Below are 18929 nucleotides of genomic sequence, written 5' to 3'. Positions count from 1 at the left end.
CTACAAATATAATAAATCTATCACCTGATTTAAATAAATAAGACACGGTCCTTTCAAAAACTGAGAAATACAAAAATAGCAATTATATGGAACCTAGCAGGCTATCGTGCAGCTAACCTTGTCTTGCACTGTTGACATGGCTGATTATTCCTGTTAAAGCATGTTAAGGGTCTTTTGAAATATACGATAAATGCTGCAAAATACTTTGAAAAGATGTAATTATTTTGTTTCAGATTCTCGAGTTAAATATATTCTGAGACATACATATCAATAGTTTTCTAACTTTGGCAGAATTTTGATATATGATAAGATATGTAAAATTTAATATCCTTATTTTCCTTACAAATATATAAATGCATTTGCTTATAAAAACTTGATCGTGTGAAAATTATCAAAGGAAACTTGCAGATATTATATTCTTTCCATTAAGAAATATATTATAGAAAGCCAAACATAGTTTAGTATCTTTAAAAAACGATTATCATCATTTATAACTAGTGCAATGAACAGGTACTGTGTTTAGCTTTAGACAATTTAAACCAAAAAGAAAAACAAAAAACACCATAGTTGGAAATTATATGCCATTAATATAATGACGTAGATAGCTGCTGTGATCATATTTGTCTATTTATATTGAGTGTGTTGGCAAATATCACAGGAACTTGAAATTCTATCAATATTATTGAAGACCGCTTACTTCTAATGACTTGTTCTTCACTCCTGCGAGTGTGAATCCCAACTTTTAAATTATTGTGCCCCCACTTTAGTGGGGAGCATTTAGATTTACCCTTGTCCGTCCGTCCGTCCTTCCGTCCATCCGTCTGTCCGTTCTCTTTTTTGTCGCACGTAACTCAAAAGTATTTGACCTAGAGTCATGAAACTTTACAGGAATGTTGATCAGCATGTGAAGTTGTGCACCTGGATATTTTCGTCTGGATATTTTTAGTATTTTTAGAGTTATTACCCTTGATTTAGTAAAATTTTGCAATTTTCAACTTGTGTCGCATGTAACTCAAAAAGGATTTGACATAGAGTCATGAAAGTTTACAGGAATATTGATCAGCATGTGTAGTTGTGCACCAGGGTATTTTTGTCTGGACATTTTTAGTATTTTATGAGTTATTGCCCTTGACCTAGAAATTGTTTGCAATTTTCAACTTGTGTCGCATGTAACTCAACAAGGATTTGACATAGAGTCATTAAACCTTATGGGAAGGTTGCTCAGCATATTTAGTTTTGCATTTGGGGTTTCGCTTGTGGATTTATCCAGTATTTGTAGAGTTATTCCCCTTGACTCAGTAAAAACTGTTTCATTATGTTGTTATTTTCCTTGAGTGCTTGAGTTAGAATCGACCAACTTTACAGGAATAATGATCAACATCACTTAATTACAGGAATAATGATTCACATCACTGTGAAGCTATGACTTTGCATGTGGATTTTTTTAGTTTTGTTAGAGTTATTGCCCTTGACTAAGAGTAGTATAAATTTGCAATTTTCGACTTGGGGTTTGCTTGTGGATTTATTCAGTATTTGTTAAGTTCTTGCCCTTTACTTAGTAAAAGACTTTTAGTTTTAAAAAAATATTTGACCTAGAGTCATAAGATTGACAGAACAGTGGCGCGGTGGGGGCACCCGTGTCCTATGGATACATTTCTAGTTTAATAATGGTTACTTTCGGGACCATTTGTGATTTTACTCGAAATTGCAATAAGATATGTGCATCAGAGGTTTTCATCCAGTAAAAAAGCGGGACAAGTCATCATATGACAGTTGTATTCACTGTATCCACTAGTATCGTAACCACATTAATTCATCGGGCATATTTAGGTATTATTCTTGTTTCAGGCTGGAAACGACACGTCATGGGCATCAGCACATGTAGAAGCTGTTAATAATATTGTAAAGAACATAATAGAACGTCAGCCTATATATGTTGCAAATAACACTGAAAAGGTTGTAACATTCTATAGAAATACATGCCCAGGAAACTGCAGCAACAACGGTGAATGTACAGACACAAGTATGTATTATAAATACTTATGTTAAATATGCGGTGTTAGCATGAGATTCCAGAAAGAAAATAATAAGAGATAATATATTTGATAATACGAAGTATGATTAAAAAGTTCTCGGCTCGATATACTTCTAGCCACTACACTGACATTTACACACGATACGCCAATACTGATATCATATCTTATTGAAGATAAGTGACCGAGTTACACGCGGTTTTACACAGATTAAGTAACATTTAACACCTTTTGATCAGTAGAGGGGTATGTAATTTTGACCAAATGGAGAAAATTGAAACCAGAGCCGTCATTAAGTACCTATGTAAGAAAGGGATGTCCCCCAAGGAAATCCAAGGACAGAATTCATGGATACACTTGGGAAAGAGTCCCCTTCCTATAGCACTATAAGTGATGGGGCTGTTGATTTAAGAGGGGCAGGGAGAGCATTGGAGATGATGAGCGGCCTGGGCGGCCAAAAAAGGACACCAACAATGAAACATCCGAAGCTCTACACGATCTGGTCATGTGCGCTAGAAGGCGAGACCTGCGAACTTTGGTAGGAATGTGGGTACAAACTTTGGCTCAGTTCAGGCAATTCTGACTTATGTCTATGGCATGTCAAAGGTTTCCGCTAGATGGGTCCCCAGACAGTTGACTGACGACCAGAAACGGACCAGGTTTGACATTTCAAGATATCTTTTGTCTCCCTTCGAGGATGAACCTGATTTTATCTACTGGATCGTAACTCAGTATGAAACATGGGTCCATCACTTTGATCCAGAATCAAAAAAAGAGCATGCTATGGAAGCATCCTGGCTCATCCCCTCCAAAGAAATTCAAGCGGATGTCATCAGCAGGGAAGATGATGGCCGCAATTTTTTATAGTCAGGGGATAATCATGATTGACTATAACAGTACGTACTATGCAGACGAAATAAGACGTCTGCGTCTAGAAAACGTGAGTAAAAGGAGGGGCAAACTTACTTAAGGCGTCCTGCTCCTGCACGACAATGCGCGAGCTCACACATCCCAAGTTTCGATGGCTGCTGCAACTGACTGCGGCTTTGAAATTCTTCTCCATCCACCATATTCTCCAGACTTGGCCCTCTCTGACATCTACCAGTTTCCGAAACTGAAAACCAAGCTTCATAATAGACGTTTTGGAAGCAATGAAGATGTCATGGAGGCGGTCAATGAGTTCCTTGAGGACCAAAATAGAGATTTCTATTTTGAAGAGTTAAACAAGTTGGAGGTGGGCAAAGTGCATTTATGTAGAGGGCGTTTATATTGAAAAGTAAGATCATTAATTGTGTTCTCTGACTACCGGAACATCAGGCCAAGAACTTTTTGATCAATCTTCGTAGTTTAAGTAATATGGAGAAATTTTCCATACTTAATTCACTACTAATTTCGAAAATCAGTTTACATAAGAGATACTAGTATGAGTAAAATGTTGTGTGACCTTTATACTGTAAAATATGTGAAATTCATTTTGCGATTTGGTTCTTGAACTAATTTCAGACGTATATTACAGGTGAGTGTTTATGTTTTGGATTTTTCCATGGACCAGAATGTGACATAGATGAAAGGGATCCTTTGATAATTGACGATATAGAAGGTGGCGGAGAATGTGATCTGGGTGATGGTGATGAATGTTTATGTTTCCATGTCAGATCTACACACATATTAGACGGTTTCAAATGCCAAACAAATGTTTCTAAGGTATATATATTTATATTGAAACAAAAGTGTGGTGTAATTTATTATCCTTTTTTGAATTTTGGAAAATTTAAAAATGAAGTTTTCATTATCATATTATGCGGATATTTCAATTTCAAATGGGCAGATAACAGTTAGTGGGGAAAAGGAGCTAGTGTCTACAAAGTCTTTCACAGGTGGATATGAAGATATATATACTGGTGTGTGTTGTATACAAGACAATATAATTGGTACCGAAGGTGTTTTTGCTACGAAATACGATTTTTCAATCAGCAACAATGGCATCACATACGGAAATGATAGAAGCGTTTATGTGTTTGACTCAACTTGCCAAGAAGTAGAATTTACTTCCTTCGAAAATGCATCTTTCAGTTTGAAGGTAGCTTATAATTCTGAGTACCCATTTTCTTTACTTTAAAGCTAAGTGAAAGTAGATCAGCTGGTGTTGTAAAGAATCAAATGCTTTAGATGCGTACATTCTTAGGTTACTACTTATATTAACTTAATTAGTTACCCAGCAAATCTAGAAAACTACTCAGAAGTACCTTCCACATGTCATTATGTCTTTGAAAGAACACGATACAAAAGCCTTCATTTAAGTTTGCCTTAAAACGTTAATATTTTGATTGTTGAATTCTTACTCACAATATAAATTACCTCTTTTACATTATTTGAAGTTAGTAATAATTCATTTTAAACATAAAGGAATAAATATCTTTGGATTTGTGTATTTATTGATTCTTACATCATTCAGAATGTTAAAAGACATGTATGTTGGACTTTTGCAACAGATTTATAAATAATATGAATTGTGTCTGTAAATAAATATTTACATTCAGGGTGCCCAACATATATTCTTAAAACTTATATCCTGAGAACATCTTTTAGAAATTGTAAAACTGTAAAGTTTTTCCCTAAGCCAAGTACATTATGTGAAATAACCAAAAGAATATGCTGAAATCATCACTTTAAGTTATCGCAGAAACAATGAGAGAATTTAAGACATGTGGTTAATGTCATACACGTTAAATTATCAACTTTAAATCAAAATATATTCTAAAAATATTTTAATGAATGGAATGTCAATAAGATTTTTTTGTAAAATTGTAAAAAATGTCATATATGAAACATTTTATTTAAGCCTGAATACTGTTTTATCGATGGCGGTTGTGTAGCAGAAAATGACATGTCTCCAGCAGGTTGTTTAGCTTGTCAATCTTCGGTAGATGCGTATAATTGGACGGGTATGTCATTAACAACCATTATAATGCAATGTTAAAATTGATATATAAATCTGCGCTATTAAATAAACGGTCAAAACATTAATGCTTCTTTTCCCCCTTCTCTTCATTTTTTCAACAGTTATATGCGAAGTAGTGTTTGTAGCAATTTAGTCATAAGTTCTCCGAGTTTTGTTTGGTTTATTACACACAAAAACGTTACTTCAGCCATCGATTTCAGTGATTTCTTTTATCGATTCATATTCTTTACATTCCAAGTGATTCACTAGTCAAAATAGTCCTTTTCATTATCCAATATAATTTATGCATTGAAACGATTATGTATTCTTGTATACGATTTATTTTTAATGCCACCTTTCTTTTTTCAGCCTTTAACCCATGCCGTAATAAAGGTAATTGTACCGACGAAAATGACGGCTACTCTTGTGCATGCGTCGACGGATATGGCGGAAATAATTGTGAATATGGTAATACTTCTACATCAAAATTGAATACATACATATAAATCTCTATAAATCTGTCAATACTAAGTGTTATTAATACCTATGTTACTATATATAGTAACAAAATCTAGGGTATTTCATGGCCATTATGGCAAGATCTAGGTCATTATGCAATTTTGGCCGCCTTGCTACTCGGCATTATTTTTCCATAATTGGCGAGTGAATGAGCGCACGTACAGAATGACGTCATCAACTCTCAGTGTCTTTCAAGATGGCTGCTGACGTTGAATGAACTAAAGTCATTTGCACACAAAATTTAAAGTTTAAATGACGTAATCAATCGCAATCAACAAGCTTAACATTGAATATATATATACTCAAGAAAAGAATACAATAAATCATTCCAAGACAAAACATGACCCTCAGAACTTCCAAAAATGATTTCAGTTTGACGGTATAGTTTTTATAAGAGACCGATCGGATCGACGCATTTAGAGGTTGACATTTATCGTTTGATGGCACAAAAGTTCATACAAACATACAAAACTGGCACTAAATGTTATTCTCACAAAAAATATAAAGAGTATTTATCGATACAAACAACAATTAAACAACATTTTCTCATATTTATTTTGTTTTGTCATGTTTTCAAAGTAAATCGAAGAGTTAACCTGAATGACAGATATTTGTTTACATCGACAACTGTCCGTTTCTTAGAAAGGGCGACAACCAAGATAAGCGGCAATGTCTAAATGCCGTATTTCGGACATATGTATTAATGACGTTAATACTTGGTTGCTGCTCGCCATAATGCGATAATGGCTCGAGTTAATAATGTCCTTCGGGCCTGCGGCCCTCAGGCCATTATGCACATCTTCGGGCCATTATCGCATAATGGCGAGCAGCAACCAAGTATTAACCTCTAAATAACGCTTCATCAAGGCATAAATGAAAGAAAAATATACCCTTGCGTATTTTTTATTTTGTATTTTTGAATTATTATTTAGATCAGCTTTTATGATGATTATTGCAAAAAAGCATTTAATAGTCCTTTAAACATAATAATATTTCGTTTGTTATTTAATTACGATATTGATTAAAATTCAGTTTTTTTGAAGAATCGGGCCGACTTCTGACTCGGGAATATCGTTCAATGCAATACTTTCTTGTTTAATTATGTTTTATATTCATATATATTACCATAGAAATAAATGAGTGTGAATCAGACCCATGTGAGAATGACGGCTCTTGCACAGATCTCCTCAATTCTTACACTTGTTCTTGTGTTGATGGTTTTATGGGTACTAACTGTGAAATAAGTAAGTTTTTGTATGTACATGTAAAAACTTTAGGAATTTATAAATTTGAATTTGCAAATTGGTTCAACAGAGTGCATATTTTTTTTTTACTAAAGTCACAGTCTCATTTTTCTTAAAATATATTTTATAAGATATAAGAAGCTCAGAATACCAAATAAGCCAAATATTATCATCATTTCTTTTCTCATGACTAATTATGCCTAATAATATGATACAATTATGGAAATTGTTGTTTTTTAGACATAAACGATTGTTTGTCACACCCATGTCAGAATAATGGGATATGTAAGGATGGGATAAACATGTATTCATGTGAGTGTTCACCAGGCTTTGAGGGGACACATTGTGAAACAGGTCGGTGTTGCTAATAATTGTTTTCTGTAAAATTATGTACAAAACTTTTATCCACTTTACTTCTAATCTTCCTGGTGATGTTGCAAGTTAAGTAAAAAATGAAATCATTTGTTTACATTTGAGAAACAAATATTTTTTCAATCCTTCTGAATTTTTAGATATCGATGAATGTTCGACCAATCCCTGTAAGAACGGAGGTACCTGTTTCGATCGTGTCAATGGATACACTTGTAAATGTTTAGCTGGAACGTTTGGAGTTAATTGCTCTGCTGGTAATATTTGAATATTTGAATTATTATATTTACTGAAGATTTAAACGTTGGTCTTAATTTACATACACGTTTTTATAGTAAAGCTCTCCTAAATCTCTTATTTATATACACAGTATACAAGTTTCCAATCATATTATATACGTCCGATGATCCAAAGTAACATAGACTTTTGCTGTTATTTAAACACATGTGGTTAAAGTTAGTAAATCATATATTGAAATAATTAAGTAACATTTAACTAATAAGGATAGATTGATAAATAACATGTTTAGTAGAAACTGTTCTTTAAACTTGATAACGCGTTTGTGGCGCTCGAAGTTTTTGCGACACATTTCAAGATACAAATGCCTTATTAAGAGAATACACGTCTTGCACATTGGTTCCAGAATTGCATTTTTTTTTGTAAGAAAATGCTGAACATATTCTCATCCATGTTAATGTTTTTGATATACGGTACATGTAACTTGAATGATATATTTACAGCAAAAACCCTCGTTATTTTGGTCATCCGTCGAAATTCGTTTTTATGTAAAAATAAATGTATGAAGATATTTGTCCAGATATAAACATCGTTATCTATCTCGTTTTAAAAAGAAATTAATATTTCATAATTCGAGTTTAGCTGCAGGGAAACGATGTCTCTGATTTAGAACAAGTATCACATGTACTTGATATTTTTGGCTGAAATTGATTCTAAGCATTTACATCTAAACTGTGAACACAAATATAAAGTTATGAAGACACTCACTAAAAAAATTTCTGAACAATCATTTTAAGATTTCACTTAATTTTAGGACAAACCTAAATACGCAAACAGTTTAATTATGTAAACATCCATTAAAACATATTGAAATCAGATATTTTGAACTCAAATATAATGTCTGGCCGATTTCGTCATGTTTGAAAAAGTAACAATTGTCGCATTGATGTATGAATATCAATCATACGAAATAACCTGAACTGGTCCTTTTATCAATGGCTTTTTTTGACCAGTTCTGCGGTAACATTATCATTATATTTGCTTGGACATGTTTAAAAAAAGGTTCTGCGATCTCTTTTCCAGGGTTGGTGTTTAAAAGTTCATACCCAAGTGGAATGTCACCATATTAACATTTCTTTAATGAACAATTTGTAAAATTGATTGAGCAACAGTTAATTCCATGTATTTACTTCATCGTCTTTCTCGTGCAAATTACAAAACTTATCCGCTATTTCATTATCGATTTGGTCAAATGACAGAAATGCCCTGAGATCATTCCATTTGAGGTCCCTTTATAATCACAATATATTAGAACTCGATACGCGTAGAATATCTATAGGACAGCGTGATCTCAATAATGACATTTTCATGCAAACATTTATGTTTATATTTTAATCGTTTTCAGATCACGGATGGCTTCACTTCCGTGTGATTGTATGATTGCACTATGACAAACTCAGTGTTGCAGTATATTTCACTTGTACATATTCTTTAGGTCGTTTTTAAACTTTGTCGTGTATCTAAGTGCATTTGAATTATCAATATATCAATAAACTATCGGATACAAGACGAAATATTAACTTCATTCAGCTAATTCAGAACTTTACCCTGCACATGCATACTATAAAGACCAAAAAAGTGCAGAAGAATGAACACTTATCCTTATTATTGTGATAACTGAAAATTTCGTTTTGCTGATTGTGTTTAATGTAATTGTTAAAATGATAAAACTTTTAACATTAAATAAATATATAATATACATGTACGCAAGCATTGTAACGTAATGATGAAATAAATGAAGAAAACCACATTACATTATGCGGGATAAATAAAATTACCCATAGTTATCTCTAATTAAAGTACGCATTTATAAATTTACACATCAAATCTCATTTCACCAATTTATTCCATAATAAAACAATTAACTGCCACATTTAATCTTTAATAACTGCAAACTTTTTAATCTATAACAAATAGAAATATAACTTGTTTGCGTTTTAGATTTAGAACATTGATATATCATTTACTTTACATTACAGTTGAGGACAATTGTGCAGCAAACCCATGTGAGAACGGAGGAACGTGTGAAGGTCTGATAGGTTCACGCATGTGCCACTGTGTTGATGGTTACTCTGGAGCTAATTGTGAAATTGGTAGAGTTTGTTATATTATATCTTAAGATTAAATGTTTACTACAAATGTGTAAAGCCGATTGATTCCAATATTTGATTTTATCTACACTGAACCCTGTGCTGCAAGTGATTAATCAAATCATGTCTGCAGCTCAACCCGAATCTAGCTGGCTTCAAACCTATGTTTTCTTCTGACACCATAAATAGTTTGTCTATCCCAAGCAATTATGTTTAGCTTCAAGATTTAGTTTGAGCGGATATTGTTTATTATTGTGACATGTGCAGGAGTAACAATAATATAACATATAAGGCCTTATATATACACGACAGAGAATGTTGAATTATATCAGTTCGTTATAGCCGAGAAATTTTCTCAGTCCAAAGGCATTTAAATACATAAAGTTTTGTTTTTATTTTCGTGTCTGAAAATTACATTTATCATGGTCTAAATTGATAGGAAAAATGTAAGATGAGCTTAAATATGAGAAAAATAACGGCTTGAGCGAAAAAAAGTTATTTAACTAATGTTTAAACATGATAACTATAGTCAATTTAAAGCAAATTATACAATGTCACATATTCCTAAATCAACATTTAAGTAATAATTACAGTAACACCCCAGATCTAGAACCCATGAAGAAAGACCTTTTTTTTATGAGCTACAGACAGTTCTCTGGCAGCTCATATCCATAAAGTCATTAAGACCAGATTGCATTACAATTGAAATGCTCATCACCTGGGCTCGTTTGCAACCAACATCCTTCTTGAGATCTTCAACCTTAGCTGGAAAGAAGGCAACTTCTCAAATAAATAGAGAGATGCAATTATTATCTCCATCTCAAAACATGGAAATGATCGCAAGAAGCCCTCAAGCTACCTTCAATAAGCTTGATCATCGCTGTTGGCAAGACCATTGAAATGTTGTAAACCAGCGAATGAAGTGGTATCTCGAAACCAACAATTTACTGGCACACCAGCTGGCCTTAGGCAGTTAAGCTCAACGAAGGATCTATCATCCACTCTCTTTCTCCTCTTCATAAATGACCTGGTAGCTGATATACCAAGAGGAATAAAAGCTGCCCTCTACGCAGACGACCTTGTGCTTTGTTGCACAGAGGAGCATTTCACAACTGCCGCATACAGGATACAACAAGCTGCAGATCAACTTAAAGCATGGACAAATGACTGTTGAGTCCAAGTGAATACGGAGTAATCCTGCACAACCCTGTTCACGCTGTCACCGAAACAGAAAGCAGGTCCCATACGTGTGAGCGACACAAATTGAGCAGATACCGAAGAGGCTACTCACCTCGGATTGACCTTTGACAAACGGATTACATGAAAGGTTCGGGTTCGGTGTTGCTACATTCTCTATGTCAAACGTTTTTGATCTCCTATACGAAGATTAAGGTTTCTTCAACAAACATTTGCCAAATATGTTTCTAGTATGAAAGTATAAAGTTGAAAAGACTACATATGATTGTTTTATTTCCTTTCAATTTTGAAGTTTTCGAAATATTGCACTATTTATACTTAAATTTATACTTTATCTTCTTTTATTTTTAAGATATAAATGACTGTGAAAATAACCCTTGTCAAAATGGCGGCAGTTGTACAGATTTTGTTAATAATTTTAACTGTACATGTGTTACTGGGTATGAAGGACGTAACTGTGAAACAGGTAAATAAAAGACTTACATGTCTATTTTGAAATTTATTCCATATGTTTGATGATGTTACACATTTACTGGTAAAAAGGAACGTTTAAAAAGTGAAAGGTGAAAAATTTTGAAAATGATTTAATGTTTGCTTTTCCTTTCATACAATTATAAATAAATAGTTTAATGATTTACTGAATATATGTAGCAATTGATTATTAGATATAAATAATTATCCGATATTAATAAATAGATATCAACGACTGCTTAGACGACCCGTGCAAGAATGGTGGCACATGTCAGGATCGTGTCAATGCATACGAATGTATATGTGTTGCTGGATATGATGGCACAAATTGTGACAACGGTGAGTGTAAAAACATCGTTTTAATTTCCTGAGTCAAAAATGTCCAAGTATCAATGGGACTACATTTTGCTTCATTTTCATTATACCATATACATATTGTTGTCGAAATATATTGTAGTTATATTATCGGCTATATTCATAATTTGCATTTAATAGAATACATAAAGACTGATGATTTTAAGTATATATCATAATAATATTTAAAACCGGTGATGTAAAATAAATGGGCTATTATACATTGTTGTGTATAATACTGATCCCATTTATACGCAAAATTATTGCATAACCTTGTAGTGTCTGTGTATTTTCATAAGAAAAATAAATAACGAGAATGTACGCCTTGCTTCTTTCGACCAAAATCTTTATCAAACCTAAAAACTGACATAATATTCGTTGGAAATTATTCTGCACGCCTGTAGGAAATAGGCTATATTATGGTAATGTACTTGTCTGTGTTTCCATCTAGGCAAATAACATATGGCTTATGAGCTGCGTTCAATAATCAAAGTAGAAATTAAAGAAACTATATAAATGTTGTTGTGTTAAAAATGTCACATTAATCAAGGAATGTCCATAAACCCATATGTTGGAATGTATGTTTGTCCATCTGTTCGCCCGTTTACATTTTTTCCGTTCAATCAGTTTAATTATTAGGCTTGATCTCTTCATACTTAGTAGGCCGGCTGACCATAGCCAGTAGATGAACCCTATGCTTATGAGGCCATAAGGTCAAAGATCATTGTAGAAATGACAAAATCTATGTCCGATCAATAACTTGAGAAGGCGTAAGTGTAGGTTTGTAAAACTTGGCAAGGACAAAGATTTGCTGAACATAAACGGCCACAGTGATACTTAGTTTGATTCCTTTGTCCGATCTAGTTCTTTATTATTTTTTTCTTAAACTTTTTTGAAACTTTGTGATCAGGGTTAAAGATGCTTTATCATTATGTTCGAATTAATGGTCTTAATGTATTGTCGCGTATATAACGAAACCAAATTGTGCAATAATTACTTAATCTGATAATGTTTGAACATCTGAGCATAATAACCTTACTACAACAAAAATTACTATTCATTACACAATAAATAAAAAGTAGTTTGTCTTGTAATACGTAAAAGCATGATAATATAAACACACAAATGCAATAATCATATTACATAGAAGAATCACCAAATAATGTTATTTACAGAAATCAACGAATGTTCAAGCAATCCATGCAAAAACGGTGCATCATGCAGAGATATTATCAATGGATTTGTCTGCATTTGTTTGGAAGGTTACGATGGGAATATTTGTGAAAATAGTGAGTGACTAATTCTAATCACTTCTACTACTTGAAACAACTTACATACACTGAACACTCTTTATTTTTTACATAGCCGTTTTAAATTCAGATTTTTGTTTTTGTTAAAAAGGGACAGAGAATTTCAAAATTGGAAAACAGGTGATTTATAGAAATATTAAATGATTTCTTTGTTTTTCCTCTTTAGATCACTTTATCAAAAATGGAATGTTCCGAACCCTGAATGAAAATAAAATATATAAAGAAACACGAAATGGAGCTTTCAAATAAATGTTAAACAAGATAATTAAAAAAACTGATATATAATTGTGTTTTTCAATGCTCAGACATAAATGAATGCTTTTCGGACCCTTGCTCAAACGGTGGTACTTGTAATGATCTTGTCAATGGATATGAATGTATATGTGCTGCTGGATATAACGGCATTAACTGTGTCAACGGTAATTATTTCAAAATTGTAACAATTTCAATTTACTTTCTACCTGACAATTTAAGTCTGAGAATCTATTGGAAAATAAGAAATATTTAAGGTGAACTCTTATTGAATATAGACAATAGTAAAATACATCAATGGAGTCTTGGTTATAATATTATTTCTCTTAAAATCATTTGTAAATTGAATATGGTTTGATTCATGTTATTTTCTCTTAAAAAATAATTACTTTTGTACAAGTTTGAAGTAAACGTTCAATAATAAATATTTTTTTGATTTTATAGATAACATGTTCATGAAAGACATTAAATAAAAAAGGTTTAGAGATTATCATTTAATGACAGAACTTACTTCACATAAACTTACATCAACTTATAGATATCAATGAATGTTCTTCAAACCCATGTGAAAATGGCGGAACATGTAATGACCTTGTCAATGGATATGAATGTAAATGTGTTGCTGGATATAACGGCATCAACTGTGACAATGGTAAGCATTTCTGGATCGTTAGAAAATAAATTAGCATATATACTTTGAAGTTCCAAATGGCAATTTAACATTTTACTATACACGGAAAGAAATGGCAAAAGATTATGCTTATAAATTTACAATAGGGAAACAATACACCGATGCAATTGTAGACAGTTTGGTCCTTGAATGCTTAATTATTTGATATTTGTTAGAATGTATATGATTTCCTTATCAAAATAACATCTTTACCAACACTAAAAGTTTATTTTAGTAACTGTTTTAGAAACACTTCTGGAACAACTATAAAAATAGTGTTACATATTTATTTTCTTTACAGTATCTATTTTTCTTCGTAAGGTGTTTTAAAGACTTTTTTATCATAACAGCTGCATGTATAATTACAAAAATACATGGCATGTTCTATTTAGTATTGTAATACATTTTTATTATGATTATTTCTCCTGTGATGATAGGTATAACAAAAGTAAAATATTATCTGATATACAAAAATTAGTTTTCTCATTTCGCTTTAAAATAAATAGCCACGGTGATTCCTAGTTATATTCCTTGTTCGATCGAGTTGTTGTTTCTTTTAAATATTTTCATTTTAAACTTTTAATTTAGATATATGTTCAAGGTTAAAGATGCTATAACATTAAATTCGAATTATTTTGTCTTAAAGTATTGTCGCGTATTAACGAAACCAAATGGTAAAATAATTATCAGTCTGATAATGTTTTAACATCTTAGCATCATTATCTTACTTAAATAAAAAGTACTATTTTTACACAATACATAGAAAAAGTATGTTGACATGTAATACATAATCGCATGATACTTTAAACACATGAATGCAATAATTATGTTACATAGAAGAAGAAAAAAATAATGTTATTTACAGACATCAACGAATGTTCAAGCAGTCCATGCAAAAACGGTGCATCATGTAATGATATTATCAATGGATTTGTCTGCACATGTATGGAAGGATACGATGGAAATATTTGTGAAAATAGTGAGTGAATATTTTATCACTGTTACTGCTTGAAACGACTTACATACATGTACACTTAAAATTCTTTATTATTTACATAGCCGTTTTAAATTCAGATTTTTGTTTTTGTTTAAAAAAGGAACAGAGAACTTCAATAACAGAAAAGGGATGATTTATTGAAATGTAACATGAATTGTTAGTTTTTCAACTTAATATCATTTTATCCAAAAATGTTACCCGAACCCTGAATGAAAATAAAATATATAAAGAACACAAAACGGTGCTTTCAAATAAATGTTTAACAAGATAAAAAAGAAAGGCAAGATCTGATTTATATTTCTGTTTTAATGCTCAGAAATAAATGAATGCTTTTCGGACCCTTGCTCAAACGGTGGTACTTGTAAGGACCTTGTCAATGGATATGAATGTATATGTGCTCCTGGATTTAACGGCATTAACTGTATCAACGGTAATCATTTCAAGATTGTAACAATTTCAATTTACTTCCTTACTTAAGAAATTTAGTCTGACAATCTATTGTAAAAGAAGAAAATATTTAATGTGAACTTTTATTGAAGATAGACAATAGTAAAAAGACATCAGTGCAATCTTATCTATAACATGGTTTCTCTTTAATTCATATTTGAATTGAATATGGTTTGATTCATGTTATTTTATCTTTAAAAAAATACTAATGCACTAGTTGGAAGTAAATATACTTTATATTTTGTTTTAACTTATAGATGTTGATGAACGACATTAATTAAAAAAAAATATCATTAAATGATAGAACTGATTTATCAATTAATGTACTTACCTTAATTTACAGAAATCAATGAGTGTTCTTCAAATCCATGTGAAAATGGCGGAACATTGTAAAGATCTTGTCAATGGATATGAATGTACATGTGTTGCTGGATATAACGGCATAAACTGTGAAAATGGTAAGAATTTCTAAATCGTAGTAATTTGAATTCGCATACTTATTTTGAAGTTCCAAAGGGCAATTAACATTTTACTAATAAGGAAAGAAATGGAAAAAAATATGCTTATAAATTCACAATAGGGGAAAAATACACTAATTCAAAAGAATAAAGATTGTTTTTTTAATGTTTTATTATTTTGTTTAATATACATTTATATGATTTCTTCGTCAAAATAACATCTATACCAACACTCAAAGCTTATTTTAGTAACTATTTTAGAAACACTTCTGGAACAACTCTTAAAGATATACACAGGCAAATAAATGAATAAAATATTAAAATGATGTTATGTACTCAAATCATGCAAAAATGACATTTTTCAAAGTCCAAGCATGCATTTCTGTATTAATTCTGTATATTTTGGGTTTGAAGCGTAAATATATATATACGAGTATCATCTATATATGATCGGAATTTAGACTCCGACATACTCACCGAGTTGTTATAAACAGTCCTTGTGAGTATAACAAACCCTGGCAGTTATAATAAAGATATTGTAGATATTGTATGATTGAAACAAGTCCAAGTCATTCATTTGCCATGTTCTTTAACATTTCCAGAGTTCACTGTAACAAACTGTGACAACTTTTGCGAAATCTTAACGCTCTAACCTGACCCATGGGGGTCAAATTAGGAAACCATCATTTTATTATTTGTACGGAGAAAAGCTTTGCCACTGGCCTGTCTAGTGTATTAATTTTGAATAATGAATACGAAGAAATAAAAATTGTGCCTGTGTCTCCCTTGTGTTACATATTTATTTTCTTTACAGTATCTATATTCTTTATAAAAGTCTTTAAGACTTTTATTTATCATAACAGCTGCATGTATATATTCAGGGTTAAAGATGGTATAACATAATATTCGAATTATTTTGTCTTAACGTATTGTCGCGTATATTACGAACCCAAATGGTGCAATTATTAACAATCTGGTAATGTTTAAACATTTTAGCATCATTAGCTTACTTAAACAAAAAGTACTGTTATTTACACAATACATAGAAAAAGTATGTTGACATGTAATACATAATAATATGATAATATATACACATGAGTGCAATAATCATGTTACATAGAAGCATCACCAAATAATGTTATTTACAGACATCAACGAGTGTTCAAGCAATCCATGCAAAAACGGTGCATCATGCAGTGATATTATCAATGGATTTGTCTGCATTTGTTTGGAAGGATATGATGGAAATATTTGTGAAAATAGTGAGTGAATATGTATATCATTACTACTACTTAAAACGACTTACATACACTGAACCTTCTTTATATTTTTACATTACCGTTTTAAATTCAGACTTTTGTTTTTGTTTAAAAGAAGAGCAGGGAAGTTCAATAACAGTAAAGGTATGATTTATTGAAATATATCATGAATTGTTAGTTTTTCCATTTTACATTATTTTATCAAAAATGTTATCCGAACCATGAACGAAAATGAAATATATAAAGAAACAAATAAATGTAAACCATGATAATAAAAACAGGAAAAATCTGATTTATACTTGTGTTTTAATGCTCAGACATAAATGAATGCTTTTCGGACCCTTGCTCAAATGGTGGTACCTGTAAGGACCTTGTCAATGGATATGAATGTATATGTGCTCCTGGATTTAACGGCATTAACTGTGTCAACGGTAATTATTTCAAGATTGTAACAATTACATTTTACTACCTTACTATTGAAATTTAGTCTGACAATCCATTGTAAAAGAAGGAAATATTTAAAGTGAACTCTTATTGAAGACAGACAATAGTAAAATACATAAATACAGTCTTGTTTATAATATTATTTCTCTTAAAATCATATTTGAATTCAATATGGTTTGATTTATGTTAATTTATTTTAAAAGATAATTACTATCGCGTTAGTTGGAACTAAATATACGTTCTATAATATACTTTTTTTTATTCTATATATAACATGTTGATGAACGTTATTATTATTTTGTTAATTATCATTTACTGATAGAACTGTCTTATCAATTAATGTACTTATCTATTGAGAATATAATTAATTGATCAAAATTATGGCATTATTTTACAGATATCAATGAATGTTCTTTAAATCCATGTGAAAATGGCGGAACATGTAATGACATTGTCAATGGATATGAATGCACATGTGTTGCTGGATATGACGGCAATAACTGTGATAATGGTAAGTTCTTTTCTGGATCGTAAAAAAAATAACAGAGATCATTCTTTATTTTTTACATAACCGTTATTAATTCAGATTTTTTTATTTAAAAAAGGGACAGATAAATTCAATATCAGAAAAGAGATGATTTTTGAAATATTAAATTATTTCTTAGTTTTTCCTTCAATCACTTTATCAAAAATGGAATGTTCTCCGAACTCTGAATGAAAATGAAATATATAAAGAAACACAAAATGGTGCTTTCAAATAAATGATTTACAAGATAATTAAAAAACTGATTTATAACTGTTTTTCAATGCTCAGACATAAATGAATGCTTTTCGGACCCTTGCTCAAACGGTGGAACTTGTAAAGATCTTATCAATGGATATGAATGTACTTGTGCTCCTGGATACGATGGAATGAATTGTGTTAACAGTAAGAAAAGAACTTTTTACTCCCATACGATAACTTTTACTTCTTTTACTTGAAACGTTTTAAATCACTAAAAAGAGATATTTGCATAATAAGCTCGTGTCATTGTGTAAGAATGCCTTGTTAAATCTGCACATTACCACAATAAGGTAACTGTTCTTCAATACAACTTACTCTTTTTACCTTCAGATTTCAACGTTATAAGAATACAATAGATTATTGATAGGATGTGATTTTGTTTTCCATATAACTATTTTTGTTCATGTGTTATACATTATTTTTGTGTGATTGAATTACCATTGTTTTTAAATAACTAAGTTAGTTGTAATAATCGAACACATAATCTTAAGAAACGTAATCAATACATAGATATCAATGAATGTTCGTCGGATCCCTGCAAGAATGGTGGAACATGTAATGATCTTATCAATGGATACGAATGTACATGTGGTGCTGGATATGACGGAACTAACTGTGAAAATAGTAAGGAATAATATTAAAGCGCAATAATAAAATTGTGTTCTTCTACAGATGTCATTTGTACATGCTTAATAACTACTAAGATATGTATGCTATGAAGATTTTTTAAGTGTAATAGACTTTTTATTTTTAATCTACATACGTATAATCTCAGTTAAGAGACAACTTGAAT

At 31.3% G+C, this 18929-nt stretch overlaps 1 pseudogene; it reads left to right on the top strand.

Annotated features, from left to right (window-relative positions):
* Positions 1-18929, top strand: part of LOC132726101 (neurogenic locus notch homolog protein 1-like) — a 56087-nt pseudogene that overhangs the window by 3327 nt on the left and 33831 nt on the right.

The sequence above is a fragment of the Ruditapes philippinarum genome, unplaced genomic scaffold (genome assembly GCF_026571515.1).
Source record: "Ruditapes philippinarum isolate M1 unplaced genomic scaffold, ASM2657151v2 ctg1742_1_1_1_1, whole genome shotgun sequence".
Lineage (NCBI taxonomy): Eukaryota > Metazoa > Mollusca > Bivalvia > Venerida > Veneridae > Ruditapes > Ruditapes philippinarum.
Note: the sequence above shows the minus strand (reverse complement) of the source record. Positions and strands in the feature narration are given on the sequence as shown.